General features: G+C 41.9%; 1 protein-coding gene across 5 annotated transcripts in view; it reads left to right on the top strand.

The window, feature by feature from the left end:
• LOC130850429 (uncharacterized) overlaps positions 1 to 13,566 on the top strand; it is a 59,622-nt gene that overhangs the window by 23,754 nt on the left and 22,302 nt on the right. The window contains exon 1 of one of the 5 annotated variants that reach the window (XM_057729980.1): positions 4,867 to 4,904. The exons of the other annotated variants lie outside the window; for them this stretch is intronic. The gene's annotated coding sequence lies outside the window, so the exon portion shown is untranslated. Of the gene's footprint in view, positions 1 to 4,866; positions 4,905 to 13,566 lie in introns of those variants that run through there. 5 annotated transcript variants of the gene reach the window in all.

Genomic DNA, 13,566 nt, shown 5'->3' on the forward strand with positions numbered 1-13,566 from the left:
AGTTTCTGAATAAATTTCACACTTGTTGAACTCAGTATTCTTATGGGACCATCATACTCGGTCAATAAATAAAACATGGAACACCTGAAGGTCAAAACTCAGTCCTTGTTGAAGACTGTGCTTTGTTTACATGTTGCTATTTACAGTAATGCCTTTTGAACCTCTTTATGGAATCTCATTTTGATGAAAGAAGTTAGGATCAAAACTGAGCCCTATTTATCTTCCCTTCATACCAAGCTGCAGACCTGAAGAGTTTATATCTGAAAATTTATTTAAAATTGGAAGTTACATAAATAGACGGTTTCATGACTTTCTGACCAAAAATCAGGTCCTGATTTAGGGAGGGGGAAGCAGGAGAGGAAAGCCATAAATTGCCCACCATTCCTTACAGCCTCTTCTGTTTCTTGCTGACAGACTTGAATACCTGTTTCCAACATCTCACACAACAATAAAGTTTCATTATTACAAGTCTGAATATTTCTGCCTAAAAGTGGCCACTCTTTTTTTTTTTTTTAAATGTTTCCACATAGTTACATTGATCTCTAGCTTCCTGTTTAACTCCCAGCCTGCAGGTGACTCGATTATTCAAATGAACTCAACTTGAATAAGATAGAAATGCTCCCATGTTTCGTTCTTCAATCTGAGCTAACTAGGTTTGCTGGTAAACTTCTAGCTCCGTGCTCTATTTTCACACTCTACAAGTTTCACTCTGCTTAAATCATTCTGAGTGGCTTAAGTCTATGGAGCCAATGAAAAATGTCTGAAGAAGCACAGCTCATTTTAGTTTCTCCAAGACCAATGAAACAAAATTGTAGGACTGCCCTGAACATGCACCCAAGTAGCAGGTTTCTCTGCAGCTCTATTTTGATTTGGCCTCTATAGGATCACGGACCACAACAGCAGGAGAACTCATCTTGCCAGAAACTTTCCTTTTCTTTCAGAATGAGTGTCTAAATTTAGCTTTTTACTTATTTTTTTCTTACCATTAATTAACTATTAGAGCCAATCAACTTCCTGACCCTCTAAACTTTCCATGTGTCCTGTGGTGACTGGCCAGCCACTTCTTGCATCATCCTGGGTATTCTCTCTGCATTCTTTAAACCTTTTATGCCAAAGACGCTTGCTCTTGACATTACTTCACCATTTAGCATTTCAAGTGTTTCACTTGCAGATTTATTTAACTTTACACAAAGTTTACTATGCATTCTTTGCTCTAAATAACAGTAACTCATTTTTATGGTTGAAAAAAAATTGTCATATCTACTCCCAAAGTTAGCCAGCAACCTCGAAAGCACTGTTGCGGCAAGCTGAAACGTTATAATGTCCGTGCAACAATCACTCCTCCGATTTCAGAAACCACACATGGAAACTTGGTCAAAATTAAAACAGAAGAGTGCAAATAACCTTTGAAATACATTAACTATATGCAAGGAGCATTTACCAAAAAGAAAAAACAAAAAACCTAAGATAGATAATACATCCTAGCAACATGGAAGCTGCCACTTGTTTTGGCTGTATTTTTAGAATGAGCTAGTTCAAAATGATCTTTTTTCTACTGATTGATAGGCCAAACGCAAGATAACAAAATAGTTTACTTCCAAATATATAATGAGAATGGATGTTGTCTCCAGTCTGCTTTCAATTCTTCTGGGTATATACCAAGAAGCAGAGTTGCTGGATCATATGGTAAGTTTTTGAGGAGCAGTTTCACAGCAGCTACACCACTTTACATCCAACAGCAACGCACAAGGGTTCCAATTTCACCATCTCTTCGCCAACACTTTTCTACCAACTTTCACAATGGTACATGAAGATTCAGATATCTACAGGGCTAAGTATTTTTCTCTGCAATCCTCGTCCCTCCCCCCCCCCCCCACCCCCCGGCAGTGTTTTATTCAGTGAAAACACAGATTCGGGCTCAAACTTTTAGTATTAACGATAAAGTGCTTTAAGGTAACTTTGTGTTGTGTGCCAAGTGCAAGAATTCAATACATACTGCGTTACTTTTTTTAGGAGGTGAATAGGGCTGCTTCAGTGTCTGCATTAGAAACGAACTTAAAAATGTAGATGTGACCTTACCCTCACTTAACTATCTGTAGCACGAGCTAGAAATAGGCTGCGACAAGAACCAACCATTTAAGCAAGACGGTTCCTTCCTGTAAGCATTGTATCTCTGTACTGCGTGCATTCGAAGTGCGTTAACCACAGGACCACAAACACCCACTATTTTTAATTTAAATGTCCCTTCCAAGGTTGCAAACCATTCAACACAGATGGAAGGGAGCGTCAGTACCCGGCAGGGCCCAATCAGGTCGCGCTTTACTACCTTGGCTTCCCTCCTGCCAAGAGGCAGCAGAGCCGCGCCGACCGCGAATCTCAGCCCCGCGGAGGACAAGGCAGAGGAAAAGCCCGAGCTCGGGCGGCTAAGAGACCCCATGGCCCGGGCCCGCCTCACCTCCGCCTTGGGCACCGCCGGTCCGGGATTCGAGACAGGCAGCTCCCTGCCTGCGGCTCGTCAAACTCCCTGGCCGCGCCCATCGCCCCTCGACGCCCCTCGGCTCCAGGTGGGCAGCGGATGGAGGCCGCCAGGGGTCCCAGGTACCGGAGGTGGGCAATCATCCGTAGGCAGCGAGACCTAGTGCCCAAGGACCGGAGGAAGACCTTGCACCCTCGCGAGAGTTCTGACAAGCCCCTACAGTCCGCTAGAGCCCCAGGGGATGCGGCCTGCCAATCACCAGATGGAGGCGGTCCCGGGCGCATCCAATTGGCTAAGCATGGGAAAGCTCGCGTACCATTGGCATCTTTTCCCGCCCCAACTTCACCTACTTGGCCTGAATCCTCGCCTTACGCTTGCACCCAGTTCCCAGTGCAGGAGTTCGGGCAACATGAGTAGAATCCCAGCTCTTCACCCGTGGCGTTTTAGGACCATTTCACGCCCAGATTGTGACGTGTCCTGTCTCATTCCTAACCTCAGCCGTCTAACCTTTGTCCCCAAACTGACCCATTCCTGGGCAGGGAGCTGATTTTACCTGTGTTTGGGAAAAAGGCTTCCATGGACCCTGCCAAATAAGATATTTCTCTAAAAGCTTTCTCATCTCCCTACCTGCGTCTTGCTCTGCATAGTATGCAGTGAGAAAAAAAAATGGCTTTTTTTTTTTGCTTTAACAATCTCTAACCCCCCTTACCCCATGCGTTAACTCATTAAATCATCAAAATAATCATCAGTGAAGTAGGTACTGTTAATATTTTTCAAGTGAAGAATTTAGTGATCTGCCCAAGCTCTGTGTTTGCTCTCCAAATATGAACTATATTCTGTCCTTTTTCATCCCTGTCTCCCTTACTTTAATTCGGGACTTTATAATTGCTGGATTATGTCTACAAACAGCCCCTTAACTCCTCTCCTTGCCATCCTCTACAAAGCCAAGGATTAATCTTCCTAATGCAAATCTCATCATGTCTCTCAAATCCTTCTCACGTCTCTGAAATGTCAAATCCTTCTCTGGTTCCTTATTGCCACTCTCTGGCAGAGAGTGCTATTTATTGAAATTATATTTTTTGAGATACTGCAGTATATTTCAATAAATATATAATGGCAGTTTAATGCTTTGGGAGACAGTTCCTGTGATCAAACACCATAAAATATGTAGCCCCAAATCATAGGAAAAGATTCCCACTATAGTACAATTACCTGTAGTTATCTGCCCTCTTCCAAGGTCAAACGTAACAATTCTCTTTCAGAGGGCTTTTCTGGCCTCTGCTTGGGAGTTTGCCCTCAGACTGCAATCAGAGGTCTGAGTCAGATCTGGCTCATGTGTATAAGGGATTCCTCAAACCATATTGTCCTGTTTATTCCATTAGTGACACTGGAGTCTTTTGACTTGTAAATGATACATATGTACTTATTATGTCCTTCAGGTGTTACTTTTTACATTAGATGTATTTATTTCTCCTCACAATGCTTGCATTTGATAACTGTTTCTTTTCCAATGTCTTGTATTTTATAATTCCTGGGATGGCTATTTTAATTATCATCAGTTTCCAGACTTGAGGATAGCACAGGGCTATAGTCATGATCGAAATTTCCACTGGGGCAACAAATATTTATTGTGCGCTTACTCTGTGAGATGCCTTGTGCTGGGCCCTGGAGAGAAACTCTGACAAATAACCAATAATAGTTACCGTTGAGCATCTACTATAGCCCAAACACTTGCATTTGTTATTTTTAATGATCATAACATTGTGAGGTAAATACTGTTACCACATTTTTCAGATGATAAAACTAAGGTTCTGGGGGTCAGATTCCTATGGCTAATAAGTGCTGGACCTGAGACTGAAGCTATGAATCCCACCACTGTCACCACCTCTATGAGAGCCATCAGACTTAAAAGGCACTTTGCTTCCTCCTGAGGAACATACTGTCTAATAGAGGAGGCAAACCCACAATAACCACAACCCCCAGCAGAAAAGATATTACAAAAGGGAGAGGGGGGTAAAAGCACAGAAGAAAGGAAAATTGGCAATGAATCCTGCGAGCAGGTCTGTAGGATGTCATAGTTGAAGATAACCTGAGGGAAATGAGCCAGATGGCCTTAGCAACTTGGTCTTGTAAATGTCTCCTGAAATCCTTTCTCCTCCATGAAGTCCTCCTGGAATGATCTAAGGAGGAGCAATAAGCTTCCCTCTCCCTCTCCTCAATCCTCAGCCAGGCTTTTTTCTGACCCCACTTCTGAAGAGGAGGCATTGTTAACAAGTGGCCAAATGTCCTCTTTAGGAGGATGACTTTCCAGTGACCATCTCAGAACCAGAATCGTGCTAGGCTGCTCTGAGACACCCTCCAGAGCAAATATTCGAGTTAATGTGGAAGAAGGACCTGCAAGGATGGGTCCCTTAAGAAGACGCTGAAGGTAAATGTGATGGCTGGATCTCTAGCTGCTATCTTTGACCATACCCTCGATGTTATGGGTTGGATTGTGTCTCCCCTAAATTCATATGTCCAGGTCCTAACCCCCTCAGAACATGACCTTATTTGGAATGTGATGTTACAGTGTCATCACAGATGTAATTAGATAAGAAAGTCATACTAAAGTAGAGGGAGCCCCTAATCCAATATGACTGGTGTCCTTATGAAAAGCGGAAATGTGGGTACAGAGACACACACACAGGAAGAATACTATGTGAATATGAAGATGAAGGAAGAGATGATTCTACAAGTCAAGGAATGCCTGAGGTTGCCACAAAATCACCAGAAACTAGGGGAGAGACCTGGACCAAATTCATCCTTCCAGCCCCCAGAAAAAACCAACCGTGTGAGCTCCTTCATCTCATACTTCCACCCTCCAGAACTAGGTGACAAGTTTCTGTTCTTTAATCTGCCCAGTTTGTGGTACTTTGTTATGGCAGCTCTAGGAAACTAACTAAACTACGCTAAAGGACTTCCCTGGTAGTGTAGTGGTTAAGAATCCGCCTGCTAATGCAGGCGACATGGGTTCGATCCCTGGTCCAGGAAGATCCCACATGCTGTGGAGCAACTAAGCCCATGTGCCACAACTAGTGAGCCTACATGCTGCAACTACTGAAGCCCTCATACCTAGAGTCCATACTCCATAACAAGAGAAGCTACCACACTGAGAAGCCATGCATAGCAATGAAAAGTAGCCCCACCCCCCACTGCCACAACTAGAGAAAGCCTGCACGCAACAAAGACCCAACAAAGCAAAAAATAAATAATAAATAAATCTTAAAAAAAATAAATAAACTACACTAAAGATGGCAGAGGTAGAGGGAATCTGAGCCCCTGATAACTGTATGGAGCACAACTTCCACATGAGCCTTGATCCTGATAAACATCTGCCTTTTTCAAGGCTCTGTGATACTGTGATTTATAAGAAGACGTATACACTGGATCTTTGCCCCTGTTTCTAGCACAGAGCTCCTAAAACTCTTGTGATTTCTTAAGAGTGAGAGCAATAAAAAGTGTCATTTGTTATGTTAAGGATGTGACTTTTGGAAAGCACCTAAGGCTAGAGGCTGGTTGCCCGAGGACCCAACCCTGTGGTTAGAGGGTTGGAACTTTTAGTCCCTCCCGCCCAGGAAAGGAGAGGGGACTGGAGGTTGACTCAATCACTAATGGCCACTGATTTAATCAATCATGCCTAAGTAATGAAGCTTCCATAAAAATCCAAAAGGATGGGGTTCAGAGCGCTCTGAGTTGGTGAGCGGATGGAGATTCTGGGAGAATGGTGCTCTCAAAGAGGGCATGGAAACTCCGCCCCCCCCCTTCTTAATATGCTGCCCTCTACCTCTCTTCCATCTGGCTGTTCCTGACTTATATCCTTTTATGATAAACTGGTAATCTAGTAATTAAAATGTTTCTCTGAGGTCTGTGAGCCACTCTAATTAGTCGAACCCGAGGCTGAGGTTGTGGGAACATCTGATTTAAGCCAGTTGGTCAAAAGCACAGTAACAACCTAGACTCACAATTGGCATTGGATGGGGGCGGGAGTGGGGAGCAGTCTTATGGGACTGAGCCCTTCAGCTGTGGGATCTGATGCTACCTCCAGGTAGATAGTGTCAGAATAGAACTGAACTGCAGGACAGCCAGCTGGTATCTGAGCACTACTTGGATGTGTGTGGGAAATCCCCGCACATCTTAATTGGTGATCAGAACCTTAGGCACTAGTACCGGGCCTGTTATTTGCATTAAAGGCAATCCTGATACTAAGGAAAAAGCTCAACCTCCTTATGATGACATACTAGGCCCAGTAAGATGTGTCCCCTGCCTGCTTTTCTGCCTTCCACCTTGGGAGCCCACATATTCACTCACACGGCACTACTTTACTCCCAAAGCCCTCTCTTAACCTCTCTCCTCTGTGCATGCTTCTCGCTCTGCCGATAACATCCTTCTTTATCCTCTGCCTGTGTTCTTTCTCACCCTTCTTGGCCGGGCAACCTTTTAACTTAGGTTTTTTCATTCTCCAGAATTCCTTCCCTGACCTCACCAGGATTGGTTTCCTGCTATCACGATGTTTATTAATTATGTTGTAGATTATGAACGTCTTTTAGAGTTCAGTGCCTGGCCTGTCATAAATAATCATTACATCTTTGCTCAATGATGAAGGATCACTAGGGATTTTCCTTGGCCCATCTGTGGGAAGATGTGTTCTGAATTTCTTAAAAAAAAAAAAGAAAGAAAGAAAGGAAAGGAAAGGAAAAAAAGATTTACATAGATTTTTTTTTTTTGACAAGCAGTGCAACAATAAATTTCAGACAGCCTGTAGCTATGAAATGAAGCATCTAGAATTGGCTGCTAGATGTCTTCTAAAGCAATGCTGTGTATAGAACTTCCTGTGAGGGTGAAATATTCTGTGTTTGTACATCCAATATGGTGGCCACTAGCCACATGGATATTTAAACTTTATTTTAAATTAAAAATTCAATCCTAAGGTTGAATAATGGCCTCCAAACAGATCCACATTCTAATTTCCAGCACCTATTAGTTGTCCCTTATATAACAAAAGGGACTCTGCAGATGTGATTAAACTAAAGTTCTTGAGATGGAGAAATTATCCTGGATTATTTGAGGGGACCCTAAATGTAATTACAGGTAACCTTACAAGAAGGGAACAGAGAGATGTGACTACAGAAGAAAAAGACAGTGTGACAGCTGGCGCAAGATGTTATGCTGCTGGCTTTGAAGATGAAGGGAGAGGCCTTGAGCCAACATATGTACAGAGTGGAGCTCTAGAAGCTGGAAGAGGCAAAGAAACAGATTTGGTTCCTAGAGCCTTCAAGAGGAGCGTGGCCCTGCAGACACCTTGATGCTGGCCCAGTGAAAGTGATTTCCAACTCTGACCTCCAGAACTGTGTGCTTTAAGCCAACAATGTGTGCTTTAAGCCAACAAGTTTGTGAAATTTGTTACAGCAGCCACAGGAAATTAATATACTCAGTAGCACCAGCCTCATTTCAAGAGCACACGTCTAGGCAGTGCAGTTCTAGAATCTTCTGCTTGGTGAGGACGCATATCTCCTGGACAATACTTCTTTCAAAATGTAGAAGCTCTGAATATTAATATGCTCCCTGCATCCAATATGAATTTATGAGACAATGATTTTGCAAGGAGAACCAAGCGAAGAAAGCTCACCTGTCTTTCCGGGGAAGCAGATGATCAGGACTAGCACATCGAGGCCTTTCTCTGACGTTGTGATCCATCTCTTTCAAACAGTCCAGACAGTTTATAAATGGCCTCATTTTTGTCATGACAATTGATACCAAAGAGACTTATTTCACTTCATCTTTCTCTTTGGAACACCAGAAACATTATCAAGTCAGATACAAATTATACTTCTCTTGCTAAAGGTCTCACATAATAAAAATAGTGATGTCCATGTCTCAGTTTTGTTTGCTGTGTACACGTGCAGTCCAGGCAGGAGGACATCAAAGGTGTGAGGGTGAAAGAGACTCACCTCTGATCTTTGCTTCAAAGGATCCTCACACCATAGTCTGAACAGCATTGCATTGCAGACTTCCGCTCTACGGCCTCTACCTGTCTGCACATGTGGGAAGGTTTTATAACAGTTAACAACTGTTAGGAGAGTAAAAGAGCTACCTTCTTTGAAAATGGTGTGGAGAGAAAACCACCACTAAACAAACTCCATTAAGGCCATTACCAAATCACTCTGTATCACATTCTTTACCATCAGTACTCTAAAACCGGACTTCCCTGGTGGCACAGCGGTTAAGAATCTGCCTGCCGATGCAGGGGACACAGGCTTGATCCCTGCTCCAGGAAGACTCCACATGACGCGGAGCAACTAGACCCCTGAACCACAACTACTGAGCCTGGGTGCTGCAACTAATGAAGCCCACGCCTAGAGGCCGAGCTCTACAGCAAGAGAAGCCACCGCAATGAGGAGCCTGCGCACGACAACAAAGAGTAGCCCCTGCTCGCTGCAACTAGAGAAAGCCCGCGTGCAGCAACAAAGACCCAACACAGCCAATAAATAAATAAATAAATTTATACAACAAACACACACTCTAAAACCAGCTGGAAAAGGTGGCTCATAGCCCACCATTGGCAACGTTCTAAATATTTTTTGTTATTCTAAAGTATATATAACACAAAATTTACCATTTTAACCATTTTTAAGTGTACAATTCAGTGGCATTAAGATCATTCACAACATTGTGCAATCATCCCCATTATCCATTTCCAGAAATTTTTCCTCATCCCCAAACTGAAACTCTATACCCGTTAAACAATAACTCCCCATGCACCCTTCTCCCAGCCCCGGGTAACCTCTATTCCACTCTCTGTCTCAGTGAATCTGACTCTTCTAGGAACTTCATGTAAGTGGAATCATGCAAGATCTGGCTTATTTCACTCAGCATGATGTTTTCAGGGTCCCTGCATTTTGCAGCATCTATCAGAATTTCATTCCTTTTTAAGGCTGAATAATAAATACTCCATTGCATGTATATACCACATTTTGTTTATCCACTCACATCCATCAGTGGCTATTGGGTTGTTTCCATCTTTTGGCTATTGTGACCAACGGTGCTAGGAACATTGGTGTACAACAGGAGCATATTTTACTACCAGGCTACACCAGTCTATTTAACCAGAGTTTGTGCAGGGTGAGAAGCAGATTTAAAGTCTTCCCTAAACTGGTGGTTATAAAACTTGGCCATACATTAGAATCACCTGGGGTGTTTTTAAAACCTTCCAGTGCCCATGCTGCAGCCCAGACCAATAACATCAGATTACCTGGGAGTGGGACACAGGCATCAGTATTTTTTGTAAATCTTACCAGTTGATCCCAATGTGCAGCCCAGTTTGAGAACTAGTGCCCTAAACAGTGGGCTAGTAAACACTGTTTCCACTGAAGTATTTTTCCTTTCCCTACGATATCTAAATCACACTGAGATTTCCCATACTTTCAAATCCAGTTTAGCTGAATTAAATTCACCTTTATATTTTTAAGATCTTCTAGCCAGAGCACTTACACATATAATTTAAGTTTGGAAGGGGGGGGTGGGTGGGGAATCTCAGATCTACCTACCATTATTACAGAAATATGTGCTCCTATCAGAGACAAAATGAATACATTCAAGAATACAAAGATAAACTTTTATGCAATTAGAACTAATAATACAACTACACACACTTTAATTTCAGGTCTAAAAATTAGCTCCCAATTACACAATTATTTACTATTGCTTTGGAAATCCTACGCTAATGTAATTATACAGGAAAAGAGAAAAGCACCATTATTTGCCAGTGATACAATTGATAATCCTAGAAAATCCAAAGGAATTAGGTTCAAAAAAAAAATCCTGGAGGTATAAAAATAGGTTAATAGTGAGAAAAAGATGAAAGTCAGAGGATCCTGTATAAACAGCTGAAAAATAAAAGATCCAATTTAAAAGTCACAAAAATATATAATACTTAAAACAACAAAAGACATAGCATATATTTATTTGTTTAGTTATCAACTATACTGGGCAGGCTGCTTGGTGCCCATCCTGGCTTCCACCCTTAGTAGCTGTGGAAATTGGGAAGTTATTTAACCTCTCTGAGTCTTAGTCTATCCATATGTAAAATGGTGATAATAACAGGATCTACCTCGTAGAGCTGAACAGGTTACATGAGTTGAAAATGTAAAGTGCTTACACAGTCCCTGCTGCAGAGTAAGTACCATTTCTGTGCTAGCTTTTAACTTTATAACTGGGAGCCTTTTGAAAAAGGAATTGGACAGATGGAGAACTATAGCATATTTTTGCACAGTGTGGGTTTACAAGCATAAAGGATGGAAGGAGACAGAAAATAATGAATCAGTGGATGCATAAGAAATAAATTCTGAAACTTGACACTAAGTATTTATGTCTGTTTTCCCTATTTAACTTATAGTTGCATACATGTGTAAATTATAGCATTTAGATTTTGGAATTAATGCAATTCCAATTAAATAGAGAAAATATAAGAATTTTTAAATGGAAAAATAAATGGATTCAAATATAATATATAACATAATATATACAATATATAATAAATGTGAAATAAAAGGGCTATTATCAGCTTTTACAGCTATTACGCAGCAATTACAGCCTAGCAGTGGTATGGTATGGTAGAATTCTACTTCAGTGTAGAAGAATCCAGAAACAGGCACAACCCCAAGTTTAAAAAAGGAACAGAAAATCTGGCTGTGTAAGAGTTTTCAAAAACCAAATAAAGGAAATTAATGAATATATTTTGATAACTGGATAGAAATTTGAAAAAGTTCACAGATAAGAATTTAAACGTAAAAGCTTAAATTCATGAAGTATCATTAAAGGATGATTTTTGAAACACATCTGAGGAAGAAAAGTCAATTTCTTTCTTCTCTGAAGAACTCGGTGGAAAAAAGACATTTGAATTTTAAACATCTGTAAAATGGAAAACAAAAGCACAATAACAGAATAGGAAGTTTAAAAATCAAGTATGATACAAAGTTAATCCATCATTTTCCCCAGTCTCCACTTCTACCATCCTGGCCACAGAGTCTCTCTTACCTTGACCTCTGAAATAGCGTCTCCTTTACCTGGTCTCTCTAGCTCCAGCCTTGCCTTCCTAAAAATCCATGCTGTGCACGAGGAGCTGAGTGATTCTTTTCAAAGATCTTAATAAGGCCTGGCCTACTCTCACACTTAACACTCTCCCTTGTTTTTCCTTGGCTCTGAAAATGTAATTCCCTCGTCAAGCTCACGTGGCCCCCCGCTGATCACTCACCTTCCCCCTCCCCCCACTCCGGTCTCCGTCCTTGAACGGCCCCACCTGAGTCTTGTAGCAGCTGTTTCCTCTGCGGAGATGGCTCTCCCCAGTCCACCTTCACGAGGCTGGGTCCTTCTTGTCCTTTAGGTCTCAGCTTAAATGTGTCTTCCTCCAAGAAACTTTGAGTCCCCAGTTTAAAGTAATAATAAAAACTAACATTTGGGAAGTGTTTTTCTGTATGCCAGGCACTTTCTGACACTTCACATGCAAAATTCAAGCCCTCTCACAAGACCCCAATGAGACAGACTCTATTTTTATCATTCCCATTTTATAGCAAGTAAACTGAATCCCAGCAAAGGTATGTAAAAATCCCAATATACTGCAAGAAAGTAGCTTATCAGAGACGTTAGTTAATTGCTCTGCTGCCTATAAGGTAGCCTGCCAGCTACTCACAATCACATCACTAGAGCACTTTTCAAAGTGTGATTTTGGTTTTGCTCCAGACTTGCTCTCTGTCACTAACGCTAAATGTGCCGTTTTTCTTGTTTTTCATCAAACATCTGAAGAGAAACTTCTGTAACTTTCTGAAAGTTCTCTTTTCTCAGAAATTTCTAAAAGGGGAAGAAAAAAGTCCATGAAAACTATAAAACTTCATATTTTTAGCCAGTGAGAAGGTAATAAACCCTGCCTATAGAAGGTGTGTTTTCATGCAAACTATAAAAACACACCAAAAAAAACACATTATATTACATTGTCTCCTCCTGACAGAATGTCAGCCTATGTCTGCCTTGTTCACTGGTGTTTGTTCAGCACCTAGAACCACGGCAGGCAGGTGCATGGGAAGTAACTAATGTTTCTTGAATGTTGAATGAACAGAAGAGTAAATAAATGAATAATTAAGAAATCAACTTGATAAGAAAAAAAAAAAGACCAAGAGAACCAAAGGGTCACTTTTATCCTTACTCAAAAGCTCCCACTCCCTTTCATGCCACATTCTCTGATGGCTGTAGCACGCACCATTCCTCATTCATTCTACAGGGGAAGGAAAATACTGGGTAGTGTGCGCCACAAAGTGAGGGACGCAAGCGCTTTTAAATGGGGAGCTCAGATAAGTGAAGCCTCTCAAAGGTAGTATTTAAACTGACACCTCAGTGTCAAGAGCTCCAGCTACTGAAGATGGGGTCAGGGTGAGCAGTGCAGGCAGAGCTGGAACAAAGGTCCCAAGGCAGGGACTTCCATGGCGATCCAGTGGTTAAGACTCCACAATTCCACTGCAGGGGGTGAGGGTTCAATCACTGGTCAGGGAACTAAGATCCGGCATGCCAAGAAGCAGGGTCAAAAAGATTAAGAAAGAAAAAAAACAGATCCTAAGATGAGAGCAAACTTGAGGGATTAAAGCATCTGATCACATAAGGCCTCATCACGGGCCATGTAAGGAGTTTAGCTCTTATTCTAATTGTCATGCGAAGCCCTTAAATGTTTCAGGAATTCTGTGATATTGTTGATTTTTAGAAGTCTCCTTTGCCTGAAAGCACAAAGTGTGGGTTTCAGGAGGACAGATTAGATTCAGGGAGAAGAGTTAGGAGGGGGCAGTAACAGTAGAAGTGGTTTGAATAGGGTGACGCAGATAGATATTTGGATTGTGCGGTGGCAAATGAGTTGAAAGAATTTGCTGCTGGGCTGGTGGATTGCATGTATGGACTGAGGGAAAGGGAAAGAGGAATAGGGGAAACCATCTAATTGGGGGATGAGCAGCTTGGGTGGACAGTGCCATCATTCCCTGAGCTGAGGAAAACTGAAGAAGGAGCAGGTTTGGGGA

This window comes from Hippopotamus amphibius, chromosome 3 (genome assembly GCF_030028045.1).
Source record: "Hippopotamus amphibius kiboko isolate mHipAmp2 chromosome 3, mHipAmp2.hap2, whole genome shotgun sequence".
In the NCBI taxonomy this organism is placed as follows: domain Eukaryota; kingdom Metazoa; phylum Chordata; class Mammalia; order Artiodactyla; family Hippopotamidae; genus Hippopotamus; species Hippopotamus amphibius.